We start from the raw sequence: 25956 nt of genomic DNA, 5'->3' as shown, positions 1-25956 counted from the left end.
TGAGCAGCCAACCGTTTATGGTTGTAGGGGATGGGCTATTTATAGCCACTTGGCAACCCGACCTGATTTGTCCGAAATGACCCTGGGTCACTAAGGAACTGACACGTGTCTCAACGGTCAGATTTCAAACTCTCATGGCAACTTTACTTGGGCTAAAAGCAAAGCTGACTTGTCCGGCTCTGGACAAGATTCGCTCTCATTGTCTTCACTCAAAGACATAGGTTTTTGGTTTAGGCATCACTTCAGTCATTCTGACTGGTTCTCCTGGACCCCACTTAACAGTACGGTGGTTCCTATGACTCAACACAAAAGAAAAAGAACTACGAAAGATCTAAGTCTTCGAGCTCCATAGGCTTCATATCGTGTCTTCTCTTGTCATAGTCTTCAATGTGAATATCTTCATATACCACCTTTGACTTCAATGTATTCATACATTTTTAGGGGTCATCTCTGGTAGTAAAACCGAATCAATGAGGGACTTCTACCTGTGTTATCCTGCAATTCTCACAAACACATTAGTCCCTCAACTAGGTTTGTCGTCAATACTCCAAAACCAACTAGGGGTGGCACTAGATGCACTTACAGCAAGAAAATCCTGGATATGCTTCTCTTGGGAAATAAAGAAGCCATTAAAGGTAGAAGAAACCTCAATGTCAAGAAAGTAGCAAAGAGGACCAAGATCAGACATAAGAAACTCACTATGACGAGCCTTCACAAAGGCAATGTACTTAGAATCGTTGTCGGTGATGATCGACATATAGAAGAAGAGTTCGCCCACGAGTTGAAATGTAGAAAAAAGTGCAGGATCATGAGCACTTGCTGAAAAACCAGCCGCAATCACTATTGAGATGAAACGCTCAGACCAGACACGAGGGGTTTGCTTAAGGCCATATAGAGAGCGACAAAGACGACAAACCATGTCATCAGGAAGAGAAGCCACAGCGAAAAGTGTGCGAAGAGTGGTCATGTGGGCCATAGGGGCAAATGTCTCATCGTAGTCATGACCATGTTCCCACCACTAGACGAGCTTTGTAATGCTCAAGAGAACCATCAGTCTTAACCTTGTAGACCCACATACAAGTGATGAGATGAGCACGAGAAGGAAGGGAAATGAGATCCCACGCGCCAATGCGTGAAAGAGCATCAATCTCCGATGCCATCACATGTTGCCATTTAGGATGAGCAACAACGTCATGATAAGTCGTCTCGAGAAGAGCGGTGCTAGAATAACCATAGCGGTCAGTAGGCAGAAGCGGGCGAGCTCAGAAGCCATAAGTAGGCTAAGCTGGAGGTGGTGCATTGCCAACAGAAGAAGACAATAGTCGAGGGAGGTGGCTCATCAGAAGAATTCACAACACGCGGATGATCAGTGTAGTAAAGAAGATGATGAGGGGGAATCAATGGGGAAGCCTCAGGTGATGAACGAGGTGGGGAAGCCACAAGTTACAAAGGTGTGGGGTCTACAACAGTAGTATGGGAAGACAAGGTGGGATGGGTGGACGAGGGCAATACTTGAGTGATAGGTGTATTTGAAAAAGTGAGAAAATAAATATCCTCAATGGGGGAGGTCAAAGGAGAGGATGGACAGGGATATAAAGGACGAGACTCATCAAAAGTCACATCCCGAGAAATGTGCATCCGACGACTAACAGGATCCCAACACAGATAGCCCTTGCATCATTGTAATCTAAGAAGACACACTCAATAGACTGAGTAGTTAGTTTGGTGCATTCGTGGGGGGCAAAAAGAATGTAGCAAATGCAACCAAACAAATGAAGTGTTGAGTAGTCAAGAGAACAACCAAAAAGATGCTCAAGAGGAATGTCAGTCTATAGAGCAGAGGAAGGATTAATGTTGATGAGATAGGTAGAAGTAGAAGCTACCTCAACCCAAAAGTGAGGTGGAAGAGAGGCGACAATCATCAACGCACGAACCGCCTCAAGAAGGTGACGCTGCTTGCACTCAGCAACACCCTTCTGAGCATGAGCACCAGGACAAGAGAATTGAGGAAGTGTGCCCTGCTCAACAAGGAATCCACCCAGCAAATGAGAGATGTACCTAAGGATCCTGAAGCCGCTGAGTTCCACATGAAGCACAGCTTGCTCCAGGCCACCATGCATTGCCCGTCGCTGACTATGTTGTTCCCGCTCTAAAGGAAAACGGAATGTACTTCTCGACCAATGCAAGTGAACACAGAGGCAGTTGCATGGCGATGGCTTGATAGACTGGGATGGAGAGAAGTACTAATTTGACAAGCATGAGCCAGCCTCCCATGTTTTAGTAGATTCTCAATCCAAGTGGGGATGCAATTGAGAACTTTGTCTAGAAGAGGCTACATGTGGACCGTGCGAATCTTGCACAAGGGGAGGCTAAGATAGGTGCACTGGAGCACTGGGAAAGCACATGCGAAGCTTAGCTTAATCACTTAGATCTCGGCGATGCTGCAATAGATTGGTGCAAAGGAACACTTGTCGAAGTTGGTGCATAAGCTCGACGTGCCACCAAGATCAGGTTGCCGCACGTCAAAGACAGGACGACGGCCATGTCGGCATTGTACACTAACATGAGGTGCCTGACGCCACGCCAACACGATGGCTCTAACATGACAATTTAGGACAGTACAACTGCACCACTTTCCTGCCCTCTCACGCACTAAGGCATTTTTGGCCGTCCATTTGCTTGATTTAGAGAATCTCAGCCGTTGGATGCATTGTCTGTTTCGGCCTGCAGGAGACGTTAAATTTTCTGGCCCAGCTGTCCTAGAGGGCTGCTGCTCCAGAAGAAAAATTGATGCATTCTGGTGAACTGGGCCTTTCCCCAGCCCAATTTGCTTATCCCCGCAAAAGCCTGTCCGATTGGTGGCAAACCTTGCCGAAGAAAAAAAAAGTAGCATAGACAGGCAGAAGAGAACCAGGTCGGTCGTCTCCAGAGGGGGTCGGTCGCTACGATTTCCAGAGAAGGGGGAAGGGCGTCGGTCGCTGTGATTTTAAGGGGATTCGATGCTGTGATTTGAAGGGGATTCGTGTGAGAGAGATTGGGAAGGTAAAGGGGATGCCTGGATTGCTTGGCGGAAGGAGGGGACCCAACGGACGCGGGAGGTCGACGCCATGACTCTTGGTATGAGGAAACTGCTCCGCAGCGATTTGAAGACGCAATAAATCTTCAGTTTCTCTACACACAATCATGGCTGGTGATGTGCCCATCCTTTCCGCTGCCTCACGGTACAAGTACGTGTATATATATGCTTCCCCCCTTACTACCACGCACTCACCGTTTTCTCCCAAGCATAACATCTGTCCGCATGATGATTGGATAGGTTTCCCTATATATTTTTCAGTTCAGTATATGAATGTATGATTCATTCTTCCACCAAGCAATTGAATTGCCCTGATTTTCTCTCATTCCAAAAACTATACATACAGGTGTTTCATGTTTGCTGTGGTCGATTGATTTGGGCAGTTCTTGGAGACTGTACTCGCAATTTTTTTACTTCGGCTGCTCACCATCATCCATGGCTTCTGCACAGGTAACTCATCTTTGTGGAAATATATCCAATTCTGATTAACTCCCTTCCCAACAGGAAGAAGTAAGAGAATTCAGTGAGTTGGTTTTCAGGCCAATTTGCATCTATCAGATCTGAAGCCATCCCTCGGCGTGTCACTGCGCTTGCACGCGTAGCTCTTGTATGAGGTCCCTAGATGGACATTGAACGCATCTTGACATCGTCTTTGTTGATGAACATGCCTACTAAAAACTTATTAGGTGTATTCTTTGTACATAATGTAACTTCCTTGTGTTTAATACTGATCTTATATAGAAACAATATGTATGGAGAGGTACATGTGATTGAATACAAAAACTATTCAGGGAAAACTCAAGGAGGGCAATGTTTTCCTCATCAACAATTCCTTTGTGAAATTAGCAAAGAACATGTATAAGGCTGTGGAAGCAAGTTCCATGAAAATAACTCCATGGTCGAAGGTTTAGTCGCAGCGTTGACCCTATTAATTATCCTGATTATGCATGTTCACTCACCGATTTTATACCTCTACCCTCTATGGTTGGAAAGACAGACTCCTTTATAGGCAAGGAAAATCTACTTTAGTGCAGGCACAATTATTTCTTTGTTTCCTCCACTTTGCTGCTTTACTATCTTTCTGGTCCATTATCATGCTCATGTTTCAATGTACAGATGTCGGAATAGTTTCAGTGATTTCATATCTCTTTTAAGGTTTGACTGCCTGCTTGAGCCCAGGATCCTGACAAAAGTAACCTCCAGATAACATATATTGAGTAAGAATTCTCATCTAAATTACGAGGCCATCTATTATCTTCCAACTTTCATAAGAGTCACGAGACTATCTCTCACTATATTAGCTGAATTGCATGTACTTAGTGTATATAATCAGGTCTCACATTACCGACTACCTTGTCATTATCATAATTGTCGGCGACAAGTTATAACTAAAAGTAACTATATTTGTGATCTCTGAACTTTTCCAATGACAGGTGAACACTAGCTAGCACCAACAGAACTGAGATATGTTAATCTCTCGTGCAAATGGTCACATACTTAGTACACCAGTATAGTCCTCTCAACTTATAAAGTACTTTATTTCTTCACTGCACCAACATATCTCAAAAATTTATGGGCAAAAAACGCCACTGCCAGCCAGCCACAGACACCGGATGATCCAAATTGCACTTGTCAATAATGCTCACAAACAAGAAAAAGGAAAAAAGGTAGATAGCCACATTATACTAAACTCCCTGTTCAAGGTTCTATCTTTTGATGCACATATATATTAACACCTATCTTCGTGATTTACAGATCTGCAACTGATACAATCAAGACATTTGCTTCGAAAAAGAAAATTCATCTCCTTGAGCAAAGATTGGCTCATCTACTTTGGGCGCTACTCCCTCCGTCTGAAAATACTTGTCATCAAAATGAATAAAAAAGGATGTATCTAGAACTAAAATATGTCTAGATACATCCCCTTTTATTCATTTTGATGACAAGTATTTCCGGACGGAGGGAGTATTAAATAAATGGAGACGTTCTGCGTGTGACCAGTGACCACCCTTTTTGGACATTTTACTGATGTCGTCTGCCTGCGACAACTATCACCGATTTACGTGATAAGACTTTGTGTTTGCCAAATCCAACTTATCTGTGCTGTGTTTTCAGAGAACCATTGCTCCTGTCTGAATTGAATTATACTCCCTCCGTTCCAAATTACTCGTCGCAGAAATGGATGTATCTAGAACTAAAATACATCTAGATACATCCATTTTTGCGACGAGTAATTCGGAACGGAGGGAGTACAAGACTTGCATCTCTACAATCACCCTTATTCATCCTCTAAAGTGATGTTGCTGTTCTTTGCTACATTATGATCCCGCATCTCTATTTCTATTACTGTGGTAAATCTGGATCCTATTTGTAGAAATGTCCAATTATTCTAATGCTTTCGTATCCATGTATATACATGTGTTTCCTTTAATTTATCAAGATAGTTGTCCTATTATCAGCCTTTTTCTGTTTTTTACGGGTGAGCAGCTGCTACATCTTTCAAAATAAAGGTCTCTTGTATTATACTTTTGCACTGTGTGCATCCTGCATTTCCCTCTTCTCTATTTTCATGTTCGACATACTACAAAAATAATACCACCAAATAGTATTAATGGGAATGCTTTCTTGAATTTATCTCAAGCTCATGTGTAATTCACTATGCGCGCACCCCTCAATGACTTTTTTTTGGAGGGAACTTAATGACTTATTTCGGTCGTACCAAAATTTGCAACGCCTTCTTTCGGTTCTAAAAAATTCTATAAAACTATACCATACAACCTCCCAAATAGACGGGTGCGGCAACGCGCGCCTTCGATGATCTAGTGTTCTTCGCATGCACAAACAAGGCGTTGAGCACCTCCAGCACAAAGAAGAAACAACAAAGACAAAAGGGGGTCACCTTGCCACAGGTCATGATGGTGAAGAATATGCCTCTCGGGCACCTTGTTGAGGGTGTCTATGGTAGAATCATCCACACCAACTCGTTGAATCAGCTGCCAGTGCCGGTTTGCCGTGAGACCATAGGAGGAAGGGCCATGAGACTGAATCGAATGCCTTCACAGTGTCAACCTTGAGCATGAGGGTTGCGATGTGTCTAATGTGCAAGCCCTTAGTGGTGAGCATGAAGGAGCTCTGGTTTTCCTTGATTAGTTATGGGAGCCGAGGCATGACGTGGAGAGCAAGCAGCTTGGAGAAAAGCCTACCAAAGGTATGCGGCAAACAGATCAGGTGGAAGTGTGCGACATGGTTTGAGTTTTTCTTCTCTAGCACCAAGACAATGAGGGCACCGTCAGGCTCGACGAGGCAACCCGGTATAAGCAAATAGAGCTGGTGGACGACTAGGGCAAGCTCATCTTTGAAGATCTCCAAAGCGAGTTGGTAAAACAACTCTACGAGGGATAGCGCAATCCATGATGGACGAGTAATCTGCCAACATCTACTCCTTATCCTCATGGGGGCGACAATACTGTAACGGGCAATGGCAACCATGTGATTTTTGCAGTGGCAGTGGCACGCATGGATGTAGAAGTAGCACGTGTTTGCGTCTTCCTCGGCTAGCTAGTGGAAGCGGAGGGCTGGTGGGGGATAATGCACTTGAGGGAGGCCAAACCAAGCAACTTAAGCTTCAACTCTTTGCGCAGATTAAACTCCTTTTGGGACAGCTGTCAGGACTCCTGCACCGTGTTGAGCTGAAAAATGATTTCCTTAGCCATGAGTTGTTGTAGCTTGATGCTGCCAATATGCCGGTCGCTCCACAGCTGCAATGTGTTGTCCATATGCTTCAGCAAGACACCCAAACGCTAGAGTTGGCAAAGGTGCGACGACACATGCTAGGCATCAGCAACCACCTGGCGGAAGCCATCAAAATCTATCCAGATATCCTTGAAGTGGGACTGGTGAGCCCTAGGCGTGAAAATCGTGGTGTACAGGCTAAATCTAAAGCCATGGAGTATCCGCGCAGAAAAGCAACTAGGATGTCATTACCCCCAATTCGTTGAACAGAACAACCGGTCTGGCTGCACCAACGTTGGTGACTGTCGCTCGTTGCTCAAACTGTAGCGCCGCCTGATGAGGTTGATCTCGTGAAGCCCAAGGTCATCAAGGAAACGGTGAAATCTGCCCATCTATCTTCTTTCTAGGGTAGCGTTATTCTTACCCGCCCCCGCCTGCTAGATCAAGTTGGAGTCACCGGTAACGACCCAAGGACCAGGTTGCGAGGAGCGCAACTCAGCTTTTGGAGGAAAGCAAAGCGATTTGCATCAGCTAAAGGACCACATACGGTTGACAATCACCAAGGGGTGCCTAAGGCAAACACAGAGGGCAAAGGTTCGAGTCAGTGCAGCATTAAGGCCTCACAAGTTTCAAGAAGACCATGCCAAAATAAGGATGAGATACGAGAGTAACACAAGTAACCAAGGCGATGATCCCACTGCTGAAAAGAGCTGGTAGACAAGGCAACAGAGGTGGAGAGACTGGCGGCGGTGGCAACAAAGGGAAAGTGAAACCAGTCAAGCTCCCAGAGGCCCTTGGAGTTATGACATCGGGGGCCAGCATGCGGAGAATGTGAAGAGAGGTCGGGATAGACCGAATTTGACATGGGAGGAGTCCGTTAAGAGAGACCTGAAGGATTGGAGTATCACCAAATAACAAGCTATGGACAGGGGTGCGTGGAAGCTTGCTATCCATGTCCTAGAGCCATGAGTTGGTTGCAAGATCTTGTGGGTTTCACCTCTAGCCTACCCCAACTTGTTTGGGACTAAAGGCTTTGTTGTTGTTGTTGTAGCGAGGAAAAGAAATTTTGGACGTGGGTATTGCAAGCTAGCCTCCCCGCAGTTTCTGGGAATCGCGGGCTCCACTGCCAGCAGCATCGAGGTCGGAGGCGAGGGTCGATCGGTTTCGGCCGCGAGCGGGCGGTTTTGCGTTGGGTGTCCTTGTCGGTGCTTGGCTTCAGCGCGGAGGAATCGGGGCCTCTGCTTTGCCGCGACACATTACAGCGTCCCTATTGTTGTGCTTCAGCTCTCGGTTGATTCGGGGGTGGGCTTCAGCATGTGAAATCGACTGCAGAGGATTCGGGCCTGGGGCATTGTATCTTCCTGCCGGTGGAAGGCCTGTGTCCCCTTGAGGCTGGTACGGATTCTGGCAAGGACAAAGTTTTTCTCAGCCCTTTTTCATTGCGTGTGCATTCTTTAGAATCACGTATATTCTTCAGTAATGCTCCCAAATCTCTGCTCACTCCAGAAGTCCAGCTACAATGCATCACGTAATTTTCTTGTTTAGTTGCCATTAGCCAACTTCACAGAATTCAACTTGGATTTATTTGAACGGCAATGTCTCGAGCTTTTGGGGAGCAACAGTAATTACATGCTTAGCTAGTGCCATACCAACACTTTGCCATTGTGAGGATTTGTGTCCCACCTCTACCCCAATGTCACAAGTAAAATTATTGTGATTATCCATCTGATGACATGAGTAATTTAACTTTTGTTCTGTGTTTCATGTTGTCTGGAGCAATGCTTGGCTCCTAGCAGTTTCCAGATGGATTTATTTCCATTGCAATGAGAACGACTGTCAATATTTGCTGAATTTTTGGTCGACTCAACCCACAAACCAAGAGGACTTAACCCTCTTCTCCTTGATCTCCTTGATAGTCCAGCAATCAACAAGTTGAAAAGATTTAAATCAAGGTTCCATGATAATTCTTTTGAATCTCCCTATAAGGTAGGCTTTTCAGATATCCCATTTCAAACTAAAGGTGCATTCCTTTTACTTCCGGTAATATAATCTATGTATTTTTAATTGTCTAACCTTGTGTGCATAGGGTTTCTTTCACACGAGAGGTAAAGATGTTCCTTGTACAATATTTAGGTTTTGCAGAAAAATATTGTTTAATTGGCTATTGTTTGCCTGTCAGTCACACAAGCCTTTATTTATATTAGGCCTTAGATGCTACTCCCTCTGTAAAGAAATATAAGAGTGTTTAGATCACTATGGAGGGAGTACTAAGTACTAACTGTTATCCCTTTGTAATAGAAGAGCATAATTTCCACTCCCTAGTTGTTGATCATATTTCTGTTTGCCACATTCTAGTTCCAAAAATGCATGTTGATGGTCCACCTTGTCGATTGCCTGCTGATATTGTGAGATATTTGATTATGCTTGATAATATTAGTAGCGAAGAGTGCCTCATTAAAAATCTTAGTTGGAGAGTGAAATTTGCATTAGTAGTATGTACTGAATTTTACGGCAGTCATAAGATGAAATTGTTCCTATGAAACTGAGGACTGAAAGAGCTGATTCTGGTGCTCAATAGTATGATATTTTAGCCCCTGCATAAATTGTGGGAAATCCCATGTACATGGAAAATGAAGGACTCAAAGGTTAATAGAATCCATTTTATAAATCATCACAAGTGCATCTTCATTATGTATGAGATTATTCTGGGATACCGCCTCCATTGATTAATTATGTATTAGAGGGGGAATTTATCTTTTGCGATAAACTAAGGAGGGGAGCAGTTATGTTTGTCCTTGCAATTGTGACATGTGTATTTCTACATCTGACATACAGCGTAACTATTTTAGGGCTTGACAGACCAGTTTTTATCCGGAAGAAAGGCCTTTAGTGTGTGTTTGGATCTGAAGAAACAAAGCAAGATATGGCTGTCATTCCTCCTAACTTGGCTAGTTACTAGTATCTCCTTGATCCTTTGATGAGGCAGTCTTGGCGAGTGTTTGGGCAATAGAGAACATAACTTGGCAATTTCTGTACATGTTTACTGTATCCATTTATTCAGGACTAGAAGCTTAAATTCTGAATTTTATAGTTCAGGAGTAACTACCTCCTGATGTACTGGTGTAATTTAATAGTTTCATCGAATGTGAATCAGAATATATGTTGTTAACATAGTTGGGCAAAAATATCATGCCATCTTTCTTTTCTAAGGTGTTTGATGAGTTCAATGCAATGAAACAGATGAGCTGAACATATTCAAGGTTTCTAGCGGGAATCACTTCGTGGCCATTCTGGTGATAATGGTTGTACTCCAGGTAAAAAACAAATAGTATAATTCTTATGTTCCACATATGTATTAGTTTTGGTTGTTGTTATATGTTGTTTCCTTTGTATATATGCAAGCTCTTATCATCGATTTCCTTGGCCAATTAACTTCAACAATCATGTTAAGCTAGCGGCTATGGTTGGTACTAATGGGAGCTTGTTTAGGTGCTGATGGTCCAAGAATTGTATTTGTGTGGTGGATTTAATTATGTTATGAGGTCAATTTGTAACTTATTATACTACAGTTATGGACCAAGCCATGAATCAGTACCAAAATTCAGCATTGGTGAGAAGAAATGTGAACTTATAATGTTTTTTTGTGAAAGAAAAGGGAATTTTATTCCAATGTAACAGGGTTACAATCAAGAGGCACAAGTTCTCAATGCAAGGACCTCTATGGATCCATACAGCGATGGTAGACTATGTACTCGGTTGTAACTAGCCAACCGATCAGCAACCTTATTTTGTTCCCTTCTAAGCCTATGTTTAACAAACTCCCTAACCTCCATGAGCTCTTTTATTTCTTCAGCAAGATGTCCATATGAGTGAGCATATTCCCCGATAAAATGGATGGTGCCTCAGAAGAGTCAGACTGAACCAGAACCGGTTTGTTAGTGTGTTGAATGACCGGTTTGTTAGTGTGTTGTATGACCAGCCATACCTTGCATCAACGTGTGAATCTCGGCCTCCAACGCTTCGTTGCAATGGAACAGGAAGCGGTAGGCCGCAAACACCACTGACCCGTCATGATTCCTTAGTATCCTACCAGCCACAGCGCTGCCATCTACCAGTGAGATGTTTTTAGTACCCTAATCTTGACTTATCGCTGATGGACCACAATGTTCAAGCTCGGCAGGTACTGTTGAACAACTAAAATTATTGGATCTCAAGACACCCGCAAATTAAGCCGCTGGAAAAGAGTTCAGAGATGTGTGAGTCTTGGTATTCCCGCAAATTCCCAAGTAATCATTGGTGTTCATTTTTGAAATACTGCTTTGTACTCCCTTCGTACCGGTGCATAAGTCTATATTATGAAAACCAAATAATCCCAAAACACTTAGACGCGGTGCATTAACTCTCGCCTTGTTTCTGATTTCTTGAAATTAATAAAGGAATCAACCAATAAGAAACGTGGGGTGTGTATGTTTTTAATATTTATGACTACCTAACGTGGCATGCAGTGGTTAGTTCATTGCATGCAATGTTATTAATTAGCAAATAAATATTAAGTACTTTTGTTTTCCTCTCCGTCTTTAGTCACGGTGCACAACGTAACATGTCTTATGCATCCGTACGAAGGAGTACCGAACATTAGGTACGAGCACGTGGCAACTCCAAAAAATTTCGACGGCAAATTTAGTGACACGAGAATGGGGAAATACCCCTTAATTCCTGGGTGTATATACACCCAGAAATTGGAAAAAAATAATTAATAATTACAAAAAAACTCATCGAATAAACTTGACTTTCTTTTGCACCAGTATGTTATTTTCTGCCAACCAAAACCAAGCGTTGACTTCAGGGTGAATCATACAAATTTTTTGGTCAAAATAGTGTAAATAGTGTCTTAGCCTTACTAGTGATCACCCGGGAAAAACTCTAAAGGTGAATTATGTTCAACAATCAATAGTAGTGAGCATCATTATCATTATTCAAATATATTTTTGTGAGAAATTACGGGAGTGAATTTGTTTGGTATAATAATAATTTAGTTTTGTTAAAGCATATCTAGATGTGCCATAAGTATTGCATCTAACATTACTGCAGGAAGGTCCTAAGACGACACATGTATAGAAAACCAATCGATCAAACTATATGCGATGTATCAATCACAAACGGTACTGTAATAAAATCATCGCCAATAAATGAACTGTTTGCGATTGTTGATCCATCAAGCACGATTCATATTAGAGTTGTGTGTGTCAAATTGTGGCATACAGTTGATCCATACGAACTACTTGCGACGAGCCAAAAAACACAAATAGTTACTTAGATTAAGATGTGTGCGATAAATGGCATATAGTTCACTCGGGTGAACTGTTTGCATGAGCCAAAATAACACAAATGATTACCAAGGACAAGATGTGTGCGATAGACAGCATACATGTCACTTGGATGACCTGTTTGCGATGATCCATAAGAACACAAACGATTCAGCTTAACAAGATGTGTGTGATACCCGGCAAACAGGTGAGTAATCAAAATTATGTGGGAAGACCGATAATAACTTAGACGATTCATGCTAATAAGTTGTGTGTGTTATGGAAAAATGCTTGCTGGTAAACAATAGTCAGTGATCGATGAAATCATCACTGACATGTTTCGTCATTTAATCCATATGCAATGTGATTTGCTCAGTCTGCACAATATCTATGCTTTGTCTACTGAACAACAACATATATCCTTATAACAACATGATTGCATAACCAAAATAAATATCCAATTACATAACTGACTACAGATAACATTTGCACACCTAAGTAAACAATTACATGCATAATAAACTAGGAGAAACGATCATTAGATCATCTACTTTTTGTTGTGACGCTTGCCATTGCTTTGCTTCCGGCTGGATCCCTCGTCGTCTTGGGGAAGGAGACACTTCCTCATGTCAACGATCCTCCTATACATCCCGTAGCTCATGTACGCCTCCTTGGCCCCGTACACGACGTGATCTTCATCCAATTTCTCCATCCAGGAGCATGTTCTTGTTGAAGACATCCTTCATGTCTCTGTAGTAGGGGCCGATGATGGCCTTGGCGAGGTGAACCAGTGAATCCTTCTTCTGCTTCTTGCTGCCACAGATCCTGTATTAGCCCTGGTTGTCGACAAGATTCTGGCAGGCGATGCTCGACTTCTTGAGCACCTTTAAATCGTTGGTGGTGTCCATCGTAGCAAACCTGTAGTCATGGCTGTTGGCAAACTTGGCGAAACGATCGTAAGGTCTTGTGGCCATGTTGTAGTGGTAGACGAGGATCTGATTGCAAGCGCACATCTGGATGAAGGCGACCTTTTGATCATACCCAGCATGAGCGATGTGTACTCGATGTCGAATCTGACCACTGTGTACTTGTCTGCAGCAAGCAACGGCTCCATAGTGTGGATGGAGTTCTCCACCTAGATCGGGTCATTGGTGTACACCACTGAGAGCTCCGTGAATCTTCTCTAGGTGTCCACTATGGCACACATGATGAACTGGCGCTCGTCCTCGGCAGGCGCTCGGAGCACCATTGGATCCGTGTAGGATACTCTCTCTGTATTTGTTGCTGTGGGTGTGCTTCTTGCAATATTGGGGCACGATCGAAAGGTTGAAGAGAGACAAGGGTTAAAGGGCCACTATAATAAATGGGGGCCGGACGACCTATAATTAGCACATCTTGACACATCATTCCCGATGGAGGATTCCAGTGCACGCTTGAGCACCCCACACACGTTTTATTTGGCCACGCGCGGGCTCGAAGAGGCGCCAATGTATCGTTGGTGAGTCTGTTCCCATGCAACCGTGTAGGTTACCGCACGCAACCGCGCAAGTTTCCCGCCCGACTCGTTTGGCCATGCGTCATCTCGAAGAGGGGCAAATTGTGGGCGTTTATTGCAAAAGCTTTGCAAAAATGAAGTGTGTGGAATGACTAAAAGCAGCACACTCATTCGACAATAAGTTTACTCGTGTGTGATGTGGTAAAACTTACACATACGGGTAAAGAGGGACACTCGTTGTGATAATTCTGCGCTCTATAGAGCACATGGTTGAAGAAGCCAATTGTGTGCAATAATGTTGAAGATCACTGTCGAGGCCGCAATATAGATCGTTTGTGATGAGATCGACAGGGGAAACACATGCGAGAATGGTAAATAAAATCAAGTCAATTACATGTTAAGGTCCAGATATTAATCGTCCATTGCATATTAAGGTCAAAATAGTACTACCAATATATGAGTCTCATATGACGCCATTTCAATGATTGTATCGCAAATGCCAGAAATATTACAAGGTTCAAATTCCAGAATTACAAGGCTCAAATTCGAAGATTACAAGGTTCAAACTGATAATTAGAAATGAAATCTAGATTATGCAGAACCTTTGTCATGTAGCTGTAGACGCCCACGCTGAACAGCTGAACATGAACATATGAGGGGTTCAAATTGTTATTACAACTAGTTTCGCCACTTCAATATTTCTACAAAGGGATCAACCACTGACAAGTCATGTATGGTTTTGACATAATGACTTTCGATCACTCTGTAACTGAACTTCCAAAATGAAATATATCTCACCTTGGATTTCACTTGAATGCCATTTGCGTATTCAGAGGGATTGATATGGATGTCCATGGTTCCGCTACCGATCATTGAACGAAAGTGGTTTTGTTCATGTCTATGTTTTACTGAACCTACTGGGTCACAAGCTTAAGGTAATCGATCTGCTGAGTGTTAGTGGATCAAGAGTTATGGAAAAATATTTATGAAATAGTTTCATTAATATTCAGAATAGTTTCGAGAGGAACTAGAAGCATTTCGGGGTTTACTTGGTATTGATATTTAGGTGGAAAATATTTTCGGAGATGTTAAATTAATAATAAAAGGCCCTAATGATGATTAGGAGGCTTTTATAATTATTTAAAAATCAAAGGGCCTAAGAAAATACAATAAGGCAAAGTAGTGGAGAGTAACAAAGGTGGCGCCCCCTTAGCCTAAGGGGAGACCGAATTGGAGTGGGGAAGTTTAACGCTCGGATAATTAATCTAGAGTAACCCTCTACTAATGATGCCATGTCACCACGATTACTATTGTTAATCTCGTGATGACTCAAATCTCGTTTGAATTCAAATTTAAAATAAAGTTAAACAATAAAAGTTTTCAAACATTAAAACTAAAATGTTCTAAATGTGACAAATAATTCATGAGTAATAATAGTGGCGAAACCAACATTTCTTACAATATTTAAATTCACTAAAATAACCAAAACAGAGGGTAAAACAATTAATTTAATGCCTTCTATAAAGTTATAATAATATAACTAAATTAGTAGTGTGCCAAAATAATTGTGGCAGTGGCCTAATTAGTAATACTAATTTAGGTGCTAAGTTGGTATTTTATAAAACTAAAATAAAAGAAACTTTAAATTAAAATAGTAAAGAAATAAAAGATAAACAGAAAAGGAAAAGCAAAAGAAAAGAAAACTAAAAAAGAAATAGAGGAAACCCCGTGTGCACCTAAGTCCGCTGCCTACTATGTCAGGCACAACCCAACCCCCTCTCCCTCCTACTTCTCTGTTCACAGAGACGCTGTGTGTTGGGGATATAACTACTGGGTATGACCCGCCCAGGAGGGGCCGGGTCATGCCACTGGCGGCTTAAAGACGAAGAGGCCCGATAAGGTCCAAGAAGATGTGAAGATGGCGATTCATAGAGCAAGCTTATTGAAGGCCCAAGACCTGGGGACGACTTGAGGCCCACGGGTATGAGCCGCCATATGTTTAACTTGTGTTGTAAGGCAAGCTTAGTTAGATACCGAGACGGACACGTTTTGTATGAGCCGGACGGGATTATGTAAGCCGCCGAGCATCAACCTGTATATAAAGGGGTGACCCGGCGGTGGGTTGACTCAAGAAAACAACTCATCGAGAACTAGGTCAAGTGTATTCGCTCCCTGGTAATCAAAACCCAAGCAATACAACCTAAAGCAGGAGTAGGCTTTTACCTCATTGAGAATGGCCGAACCTGGGTAAATTCTCTGTGTCCTTTGTCCCGATTAACCCCTTCAAGCTAACCTAGTTGCGATGGCTCCACACCTAAGTCCTTTTGCTAGGGCATCTGCCGTGCTAAGTCCACAACAATTGGTGCCCACCATGGGGCCAACGCATGGTGGTTTCGAGTTCTTGAAGGGCAGCTTCGCAGGGATCAAGGGATACGCCGTCGGTCGGATGACTAAAAGCTGCCGCGACAAGCTCTACATCGACAACGCTGGCTGGGGCCCCGAAGCCGGCTCAATTGAGTACGGATACCGGGTCCCCTTCGGCGGAATTCACGTCTTCATTGGCAAGATCGATGAGTCGGAGCCTGAGCCGGACACCTACACCGACATCGTCGAGACAGCTCAGCGTGCATGACCCGCTAAGGTTCAACCCGCCGTGAAGCACGCTTTCATGGGTTTTACTCATGGAGTGGACCTTGAGGAAGGATCTGCGTTCGGTGGAGAGATGGCCATCTACTCTGGTGATGAGTACTCAACCAGTGAGACGGATTCCATATATCAATTGCAAGATGGTGGGCTTGGGGGCTGTTCCGATGGCGACAGTATTCCGGACCCCTACGAGCCGCCGAACGGAGTTGCGATCTTCATGGCCGACACACAACCAATGATTATTTCGACGACTGTTGCGGCTATGACCTCCAGTTCATCGGCTGCGGCGACGGCCGGGGCGAGCAGCTCTGCACGCCCGCCAGCTCAAGTGTTATCTGAACTCTTGGAGGCTTTGACGGCCTTATTGGCTGCAGAGGTGACACCAGAAAATCAAGCACAACATAAGGTGGATGTGGCGAAATTGCGAGATGAGGTAGCTCAAGCCAAGGAGGAATTTAATGCTGAGAATGCTAGGATGGCAACGGAACGGGCCGCTTTGGACGCTAAGACACAACGGATTCAGGCAGAGTCGTTCCGGCTTACCTTGGATCAGAATGCTTCAAATGCCGTTATGAGGAGGAGGCACCAGACCCGTCTACCCACAGAGTTTGAGGCTAGGAACCTCTTCAATACACCTAGGGATGCCACTGTTGGGGAACATAGCATGCAATTTCAAAAAAATTCCTACAATCACACAAGATCTATCTAGGAGATGCATAGCAACGAGTGGGGGAGAGTGTGTCCACGTACCCTCATAGACCGAAAGCGGAAGCGTTAGGTTAACGCGGTTGATGTAGTCGAACGTCTTCGCGATCCAACTGATCAAGTACCAAACGTACGACACCTCCGAGTTCAGCACATGTTCAACTCGATGACGTCCCTCAAACTCTTGATCCAGCAGAGGGTCGAGGGAGAGTTTCGTCAGCACGACGGAGTGGTGACGGTGATGGTGATGTGATCCGCGCAGGGCTTCGCCTAAGCACTACGACGATATGACCGGAGGAGTATAATGTGGAGGGGGGCACCACACACGGCTAAGAGAACAATTGATGTGCTATGGGGTGCCCCCATGCCCCCGTATATAAAGGAGGGGAGGAGGAGGCCAGCCACCAAAGGGGCGCGCCAGGGGGGAGTCCTTCTAGGACTCCACTCCTAGTAGGATTCCCCCCCTTTTCCTTTCTCACCGGAGGGGAAAAGGAAGGAGAGGGAGAGGGAAAGGGAAAGAGGGCGCCGCCCCCCTCCCCTAGTCCAATTCGGACTCCCATGGGAGGGCGGCCACCCCTTGTGGGCTCCCCTCTCTTTCCCCTAAGGCCCATGTAGGCCCAATACTTCCCCGAGGGGTTCTGGTAACCCCTCGGTACTCCAAAATATATCTGAACCTTTCTGAAACCATTCCGGTGTCTGAATATCATCGCCCAATATATCAATCTTTACCTCTCGACTATTTTGAGACTCCTTGTCATGTATGTGATCTCATCCGGGACTCTGAACAAACTTCAGTCACCAAAACACATAACTCATAATACAAATCGTCATCGAACGTTAAGCGTGCGGACCCTACGGGTTCGAGAACTATGTAGACATGAACGAGACACATCTCCGGTCAATAACCAATAGCGGAACCTGGATGCTCATATTGGTTCCTACATATTCTACGAAGGTCTTTATCGGTCAAACCACAATAACAACATACGTTATTCCCTTTGTCATCGGTATGTTACTTGCCCGAGATACGATCGTTGGTATCCTCATACCTAGTTCAATCTCATTACCGACAAGTCTCTTTACTCTTTCCGTAATGCATCATCCAACAAATAACTCATTAATCACATTGCTTGCAAGGCATATAGTGATGTGCATTACCAAGAGGGCCCAGAGATACCTCTCCGATACTCGGAGTGTCAAATCCTAATCTTGATCTATGCCAACCCAACAAACACCTTTAGAGACACCTGTAGAGCATCTTTATAATCACCCAGTTATGTTGTGACGTTTGATAGCACACAATGTGTTCCTCCGGTATTCGGGAGTTGCATAATCTCATAGTCAGAGGAATATGTATAAGTCATCAAGAGAGCAATAGCAATAAAACTTAACGATCATTATGATAAGCTAACGGATGGGTCTTGTCCACCACATCATTATCCTAATGATGTGATCCCGTTCATAAAATGACAACACATGTCTATGGTCAGGAAACTTAACCATCTTTGATTAACGAGCTAGTCAAGTAGAGGCATACTAGGGACACTTTGTTTTGTCTATGTATTCACACATGTATCAAGTTTCTGGTTAATACAATTCTAGCAAGAATAATAAACATTCATCATGATATAAGGAAATATAAATAACAACTTTATTAATGCCCCTAGGGCATATTTCCTTAAGGAACCAGTGACCCTCCCGTGGTAAACCGGGTTGTCGAGGCACCTGTGACCGGAATGCTGGTTCAACCACGTGCTGTAGACCTGCCTCGTTTGAATTTGACTCCGCCTCAGCATGTTCGGACACCGCCGTGTCATTATTCTGACCCTCTGGACAATATGATTGTTGTAGCTACGCGATTGGCGGCTCTCCTCGTTGAAGGCGAGTCTCCAGCCGCGATGGAAATACGGAGGGCTCGAGAACTTCTTCAGACAGCGGTAGCTCAACAAGTAGCTTAATCATACAATCGTGAACGGATTCATTCAACCCCGCGTCCAAGCCGGAGTTATAGAAGGCATATTGATTCGCCAGTGGTTTCAAGCAGTGAGCGGTGATACATCTCCAACGTATCTATAATTTATGAAGTATTCATGCCAATATATTATCATTCTTGGATGTTTTACAATCATTTTATAGCAACTTTATATCATTTTTTGGGACTAACCTATTGACCCAGTGCAAGTTGCTGTTCTTGCTTGTTTTTTACATCGCAGGAAATCAATATCAAACATAGTCCAAACACCACAAAACTTTTTGTGGAATTTTTATGGACCAGAAGACCACCTTTGGGCCAGAGCAGCACCTGGGGATGCCCCAAGGGGGGCACCACCCACCAGGGCGCGCTTGGGGGCCCATGCGCGCCCAAGTGGGTTGTGCCCACCTCGGTGGCCTCCCGCACCCCCTCTTTACCCTATAAATTCCCAAATATTCCGAAAACCCTTGGGGTTAACCTAGATCAGAAGTTCCGCCGCCGCAAGGTTCTGTAGCCACCAAAAACCAATCTAGACCCGTTCCGACACCCTGCCGGAGGGGGGAATCATCTCCGGTGGCCATCTTCATCATCCCGGCGACCACCACGACGAGGAGGGGGTAGTCCACCCTCGGGGCTGAGGGTTTGTACGAGTAGCTATGTGTTTAATCTCTCTCTCTCTCGTGTTCTTGATATGTCACGATCTTGATGTATCGCGGGCTTTGTTAATATAGTCAGATCATATGGTGTTTTCCCCTCTCTATCTTGTTGTGATGAATTGAGTTTTTCCCTTTGAGATTTCATTGTTATTAGATTGAATACTTTTATGGATGTGAGAACACTTGATATGTGTCTTGCATATGAATACTCATGGTGAAAATTGGGTATCATATTGATTCACTTGATATGTGTTTTGGCATTCAATTCGCGGATTCCCATGGTGACATTGGGGTAATCTATGCATAGGGGTTGATGCACGTTCTCGTCTTTTGTTTCTCCGGTAGAAATCTTGGGGCACTCTTTGAGGTTCTTTGTGTTGGATTGAGTATTATGTATCTGAAATTATTTGGTGTTATTTTAGTACGAACTCTTGGATAGATCGATCCGAAAGAATAGCTTCGAGGTGGTTTCGTACCCTACAAATGATTTCTTCATATGTTCTCTGCTAGATAGGAACTTTGGAGTGATTCTTCATCACACTTTGAGGGATGGTTATATGATACAATTATATTAGCATTGCTGAGAGATTGCACTAGCAAAAGTACGGACCCTAGGCCTCATTTTCAAGCATTGCAATACCGTTTGTGCTTCGTTTTATCAATTGCTACCTTGCTGTTTTTTATTGTTCTTATTACAAAAATCAATATCTACTATCTGTATTGCACCTGTATCACCATCTCTTCGCCGAACTAGTGCACCTATACAAATTACCATTGTATTTGGTGTGTTGGGAACACAAGAGACTCTTTGTTATTTGATTGCAGGGTTGCTTGAGAGAGACCATCTTCATCCTACACCTCCCACGGATTGATAAACCTTAGGTCATCCACTTGAGGGAAAATTGCTATTGTCCTACAAAACTCTGCGCTTGGAAGCCCAACACGCGTCTACAAGAATAAAATTGCGTAGTAGACATCAAGCTCTTTTTTGGCGCCATTGCTGGGGAGGTGAGTGCTTGAAGGTATATCTTTAGATCTTGCAATCGAATCTTTTAGTTTCTTGTTTTATCACTAGTTTGGTTTATAAAAGAAAACTACAAAAAAATGGAATTGAGGTTGCATCATATTATTCATCTTTATAATGTATTTTGTGAAAATGATGGAAAGGAAAATTGTGCTCGATTGATAGAAGAAGAATTCAATAGAATGTTTGGTATAAATGATGAGCATGATTGCAATGTTGTTAGTATGAATTCTTTGAATATCCATGATGCTAATGATATGCGATGCCATAAGCTTGGGGATGCTATGTTTGATGAAGATAATATTTTTAGTCCCCCAAGATTTGATGTGCAAATTTGTTATAATGATTGCATGCCTCCTATTTATGATGATTATAATGATGAAAGTGGATTTGGAGAGGTCATGACTTTATTTAGTGATGAATCCACCATTTTGGATGAGGCTTCAATTGACTATGATAACAAAGTTGCTATCTATGATGATTATGGTGATGGCATGTATGCTATAAAGAATAATGATAACCATGAAACTCTCATCATGATTTTAATTTTCACTTTCATGATAGTTATTTTGTTGAGTTTGCTCCCACTACTATTGATGAGAAGAAATTTTCTTATGTTGAGAGTAATAAGTTTTCTATGCTTTTGTGTCATGAAAAGAATGATTTATGTGATGGTTATATTGTTGAATTTCTTCATGATGCTACTGAAAATTATTATGAGGGATGAACTTATGCTTGTAGGAATTGCAATAATACCAAGTTTCTGTTGGGGAACGATGCGGAAAACAAAAATTTTCCAACGGTTTCACCAAGATCCATCTATGAGTTCATCTAGCAACGAGTGATTGGATTGCATCTACATACCTTTGTAGATCACGCGTGGAAGCATTCAAAGAACGGGGATGAGGAAGTCGTACACGACGTGATCCAAATCACCGAAGATCCTAGCGCCGAACGGGACGGCACCTCCGTGTTCAACACACGTACGGTCAGCGTAACGTCTCCTTCTTCTTGATCCAGCAAGAGGGAAGGAGAGGTTGAGGAAGATGGCTCCAGCAGTAGCACGACGGCGTGGTGGTGATGGAGCTGCAGTACTCCGTCAGGGCTTCGCCAAGCGCTATGGAGGAGGAGGAGGTGTTGGAGAGGGAGAAGGAGGCAACCAAAGGCGTGGAAGAAAAGCCCTCCTTCCCCCACTATATATAGGAGGGCCAAGGGGGGGGGGCGCCGGCCCTAGGAGATCCAATCTCCTAGGGGGGGCGGCGGCCAAGGGAGGTTTCCCTCCCCCCCAAGGCACCTAGGAGGTGCCTTCCCCTCCTAGGACTCTTCCCCCTTGAAACCCTAGGCGCATGGGCCCCTTGGGGCTGGTGCCCTTGGCCCATGTAGGCCAAGGCGCACCCCCTACAGCCCATGTGGCCCCCCGGGGCAGGTGGACCCACCTGGTGGACCCCCGGGACCCTTCCGGTGGTCCCGGTACAATACCGATAACCCCGAAACTTGTCCCGATGGCCGAAATAGCACTTCCTATATATAATTCTTTACCTCCGGACCATTCCGGAACTCCTCGTGACGTCCGGGACCTCATCCGGGACTCCGAACAACATTCGGGTTACTGCATATACATATCCCTACAACCCTAGCGTCACCGAACCTTAAGTGTGTAGACCCTACGGGTTCGGGAGATATGTAGACATGACCGAGACGACTCTCCGGTCAATAACCAATAGCGGGATCTGGATACCCATGTTGGCTCCCACATACTCCACGATGATCTCATCGGATGAACCACGATGTCGAGGATTCAAGCAACCCCGTATACAATTCCCTTTGTCAATCGATATGTTACTTGCCCGAGATTCGATCGTCGGTATCCCAATACCTCGTTCAATCTCGTTACCGGCAAGTCACTTTACTCGTACCGTAATGCATGATCCCGTGACCAGACACTTGGTCACTTTGAGCTCATTATGATGATGCATTACCGAGTGGGCCCAGTGATACCTCTCCGTCATACGGAGTGACAAATCCCAGTCTCGATCCGTGTCAACCCAACAGATACTTTCGGAGATACCCGTTGTCTACCTTTATAGTCACCCAGTTACGTTGTGACGTTTGGTACACCCAAAGCACTCCTATGGTATCCGGGAGTTACGCGATCTCATGGTCTAAGGAAAAGATACTTGACATTGGAAAACTCTAGCAAACGAACTATACGATCTTGTGCTATGTTTAGGATTGGGTCTTGTCCATCACATCATTCTCCTAATGATGTATCTCCGTTATGGCGTATCATCCAATGTCCATAGTCAGAAAACCATGACATCTGTTGATCAACGAGCTAGTCAACTAGAGGCTCACTAGGGACATGTTGTAGTCTATGTATTCACACATGTATTACGATTCGATAACACAATTATAGCATGAACAAAGACAATTATCATGAATAAGGAAATATAATAATAATGCTTTTATTATTGCCTCTAGGGCATATTTCCAACAGTCTCCCACTTGCACTAGAGTCAATAATCTAGTTACATTGTGATGAATCGAACACCCATGGAATTCTGGTGTTGATCATGTTTTGCTCTAGGGAGAGGTTTAGTCAACGGATCCGCTACATTCAGGTCCGTATGTACTTTACAAATCTCTATGTCTCCATCTTGAACATTTTCACGAATGGAGTTGAAGCGACGCTTGATGTGCCTTGGTCTTCTTGTGAAACCTGGGCTCCTTGGCAAGGCAATAGCTCCAGTGTTGTCACAGAAGAGTATTCAGGCCCCGACGCATTGGGTGACTCCTAGGTCGGTGATGAACTCCTTCACCCATATTGCTTCATGTGCTGCCTCCGAGGCTGCCATGTACTCCGCTTCACATGTAGATCCCGCCACGACGCTCTGCTTGCAACTGCACCAGCTTACTGCCCCACCATTCAAAATATACACGTATCCGGTTTGTGACTTAGAGTCATCCAGATCTGTGTCGAAGCTAGCGTCGACGTAACCCTTTACGACAAGCTCTTCGTCACCTCCATAAACGAGAAACATTTCCTTAGTCCTTTTCAGGTACTTCAGGATATTCTTGACCGCTGTCCAGTGTTCCTTGCCAGGATTACTTTGGTACCTTCCTACCAAACTTACGGCAAGGTTTACATCAGGTCTGGTACACAGCATGGCATACATAATAGAACCTATGGCTGAGGCATAGGGGATGACACTCATCTCTTCTATATCTTCTGCCGTGGTCGGACATTGAGCTGAGCTCAATTTCACACCTTGCAACAGGCAAGAACCCTTCTTAGACTGATCCATATTTGAACTTCTTCAATATCTTATCAAGGTATGTGCTTTGTGAAAGACCTATGAGGCGTCTTGATCTATCTCTATAGATCTTGATGCCTAATATATAAGCAGCTTCTCCAAGGTCCTTCATTGAAAAACTCTTATTCAAGTAGGCCTTGATGCTGTCCAAGAGTTCCTATATCATTTCCCATCAAAAGTATGTCATCTACATATAATATGAGAAATGCTACAGAGCTCCCACTCACTTTCTTGTAAACGCAGGCTTCTCCATAAGTCTGCGTAAACCCAAATGCTTTGATCATCTCATCAAAGAGAATGTTCCAACTCCGAGATGCTTGCACCAGCCCATAAATCGAGCGTTGGAGCTTGCATACCTTGTTAGCATTCTTAGGATCGACAAAACCTTCCGGCTGCATCATATACAATTCTTCCTTAAGGAAACCATTAAGGAATGCCGTTTTGATGTCCATTTGCCAAATTTCATAATCATAAAATGCGGCAATTGCTAACATGATTCGGACGGACTTCAGCTTCGCTACCGGTGAGAAAGTCTCATCGTAGTCAACCCCTTGAACTTGTCGATAACCCTTAGCGACAAGCCGAGCTTTATAGATGGTCACATTACCATCCGTGTCTGTCTTCTTCTTAAAGATCCATTTATTTTCTATGGCTCGCCGCTCAACGGGCAAGTCAGTCAAAGTCCATACTTCGTTTTCATACATGGATCCTATCTCGGATTTCATGGCTTCTAGCCATTTGTCGGAATCCGGGCCCGCCATCGCTTCTTCATAGTTCGAAGGTTCACCGTTGTCTAACAACATGATTTCCAAGACAGGGTTGCCGTACCACTCTGGTGCGGAACGTGTCCTTGTGGACCTTCGAATTTCAGTACGAGCTTGGTCAGAAGTATCTTGATCATCATCAATAACTTCCTCTCTAGTTGGTGCAGGCACCTCAGGAACATTTTCTTGAGTTGTGCCATTTTCCGGTTCAAGAGGTAACACTTCATCAAGTTCTACTTTCCTCCTACTTACTTCTTTCGAGAGAAACTCTTTCTCTAGAAAGAATCCATTCTTGGCAACAAAGATCTTGCCTTCGGATCTGAGGTAGAAGGTATACCCAACAGTTTCTTTAGGGTATCCTATGAAGACGCATTTTTCCGACTTGGGTTCGAGCTTTTCAGGTTGAAGTTTCTTGACATAAGCATCGCATCCCCAAACTTTCAGAAACGACAGCTTAGGTTTCTTCCCAAACCATAATTCAAACGGTGTCGTCTCAACGGATTTCGACGAAGCCCTATTTAAAGTGAATGCGGCAGTCTCTAAAGCATAGCCCCAAAAAGATAGCGGTAAATCGGTAAGAGACATCATAGATAGCACCATATCTAATAGAGTGCGATTACGACGTTCGGACACACCATTACGCTGAGGTGTTCCAGGCGGCATGAGTTGTGAAACTATTCCACATTTTCTTAAGTGTGTGCCAAATTCGTGACTCAAGTATTCTCCTCCACGATCTGATCGTAGAAACTTGATTTTCCTGTCACGTTGATTCTCAACCTCACTCTGAAATTCCTTGAACTTTTCAAAGGTTTCAGACTTGTGTTTCATTAAGTAGATATACCCATATCTACTCAAATCATTAGTGAGGGTGAGAACATAACGATAGCCACCGCGAGCCTCAACACTCATTGGACCGCACACATCAGTATGTATGATTTCCAATAAGTTGGTTGCTCGCTCCATTGTTCCTGAGAACGGAGTCTTGGTCATTTTACCCATGAGGCATGGTTCGCACGTGTCAAATGATTCATAATCAAGAGACTCTAAAAGTCCATCTGCATGGAGCTTCTTCATGCGTTTGACACCTATGTGACCAAGGCGGCAGTGCCACAAGTATGTGGGACTATCATTATCAACCTTACATCTTTTGGTACTCACACTATGAATATGTGTAGCATTACGCTCGAGATTCATTAAGAATAAACCATTCACCATAGGAGCATGACCATAAAACATATCTCTCATATAAATAGAACAACCATTATT

The 25956-nt window shown here is 43.8% G+C and overlaps 1 long non-coding RNA gene across 3 annotated transcripts; it reads left to right on the top strand.

The window, feature by feature from the left end:
* The first annotated feature begins 2859 nt into the window (after window positions 1-2859).
* LOC125517469 lies at window positions 2860-5195 on the top strand. Of its 3 annotated transcripts, none has more exons than XR_007287617.1 (4): window positions 2860-3227; window positions 3423-3526; window positions 3616-4743; window positions 4832-5195. It is a non-coding gene; the product is annotated as an uncharacterized LOC125517469 (long non-coding RNA). The 3 variants fall into 3 exon arrangements; XR_007287616.1 differs by having other exon boundaries at window positions 3423-4293; window positions 4510-4743; XR_007287615.1 differs by having other exon boundaries at window positions 3423-4743.
* Window positions 5196-25956: the final 20761 nt, after the last annotated feature.

This window comes from Triticum urartu, chromosome 6 (genome assembly GCF_003073215.2).
Source record: "Triticum urartu cultivar G1812 chromosome 6, Tu2.1, whole genome shotgun sequence".
In the NCBI taxonomy this organism is placed as follows: Eukaryota; Viridiplantae; Streptophyta; class Magnoliopsida; order Poales; family Poaceae; genus Triticum; species Triticum urartu.
The sequence above is the reverse complement of the archived record's forward strand: the minus strand, read 5'-3'. Positions and strand labels throughout refer to the sequence as shown.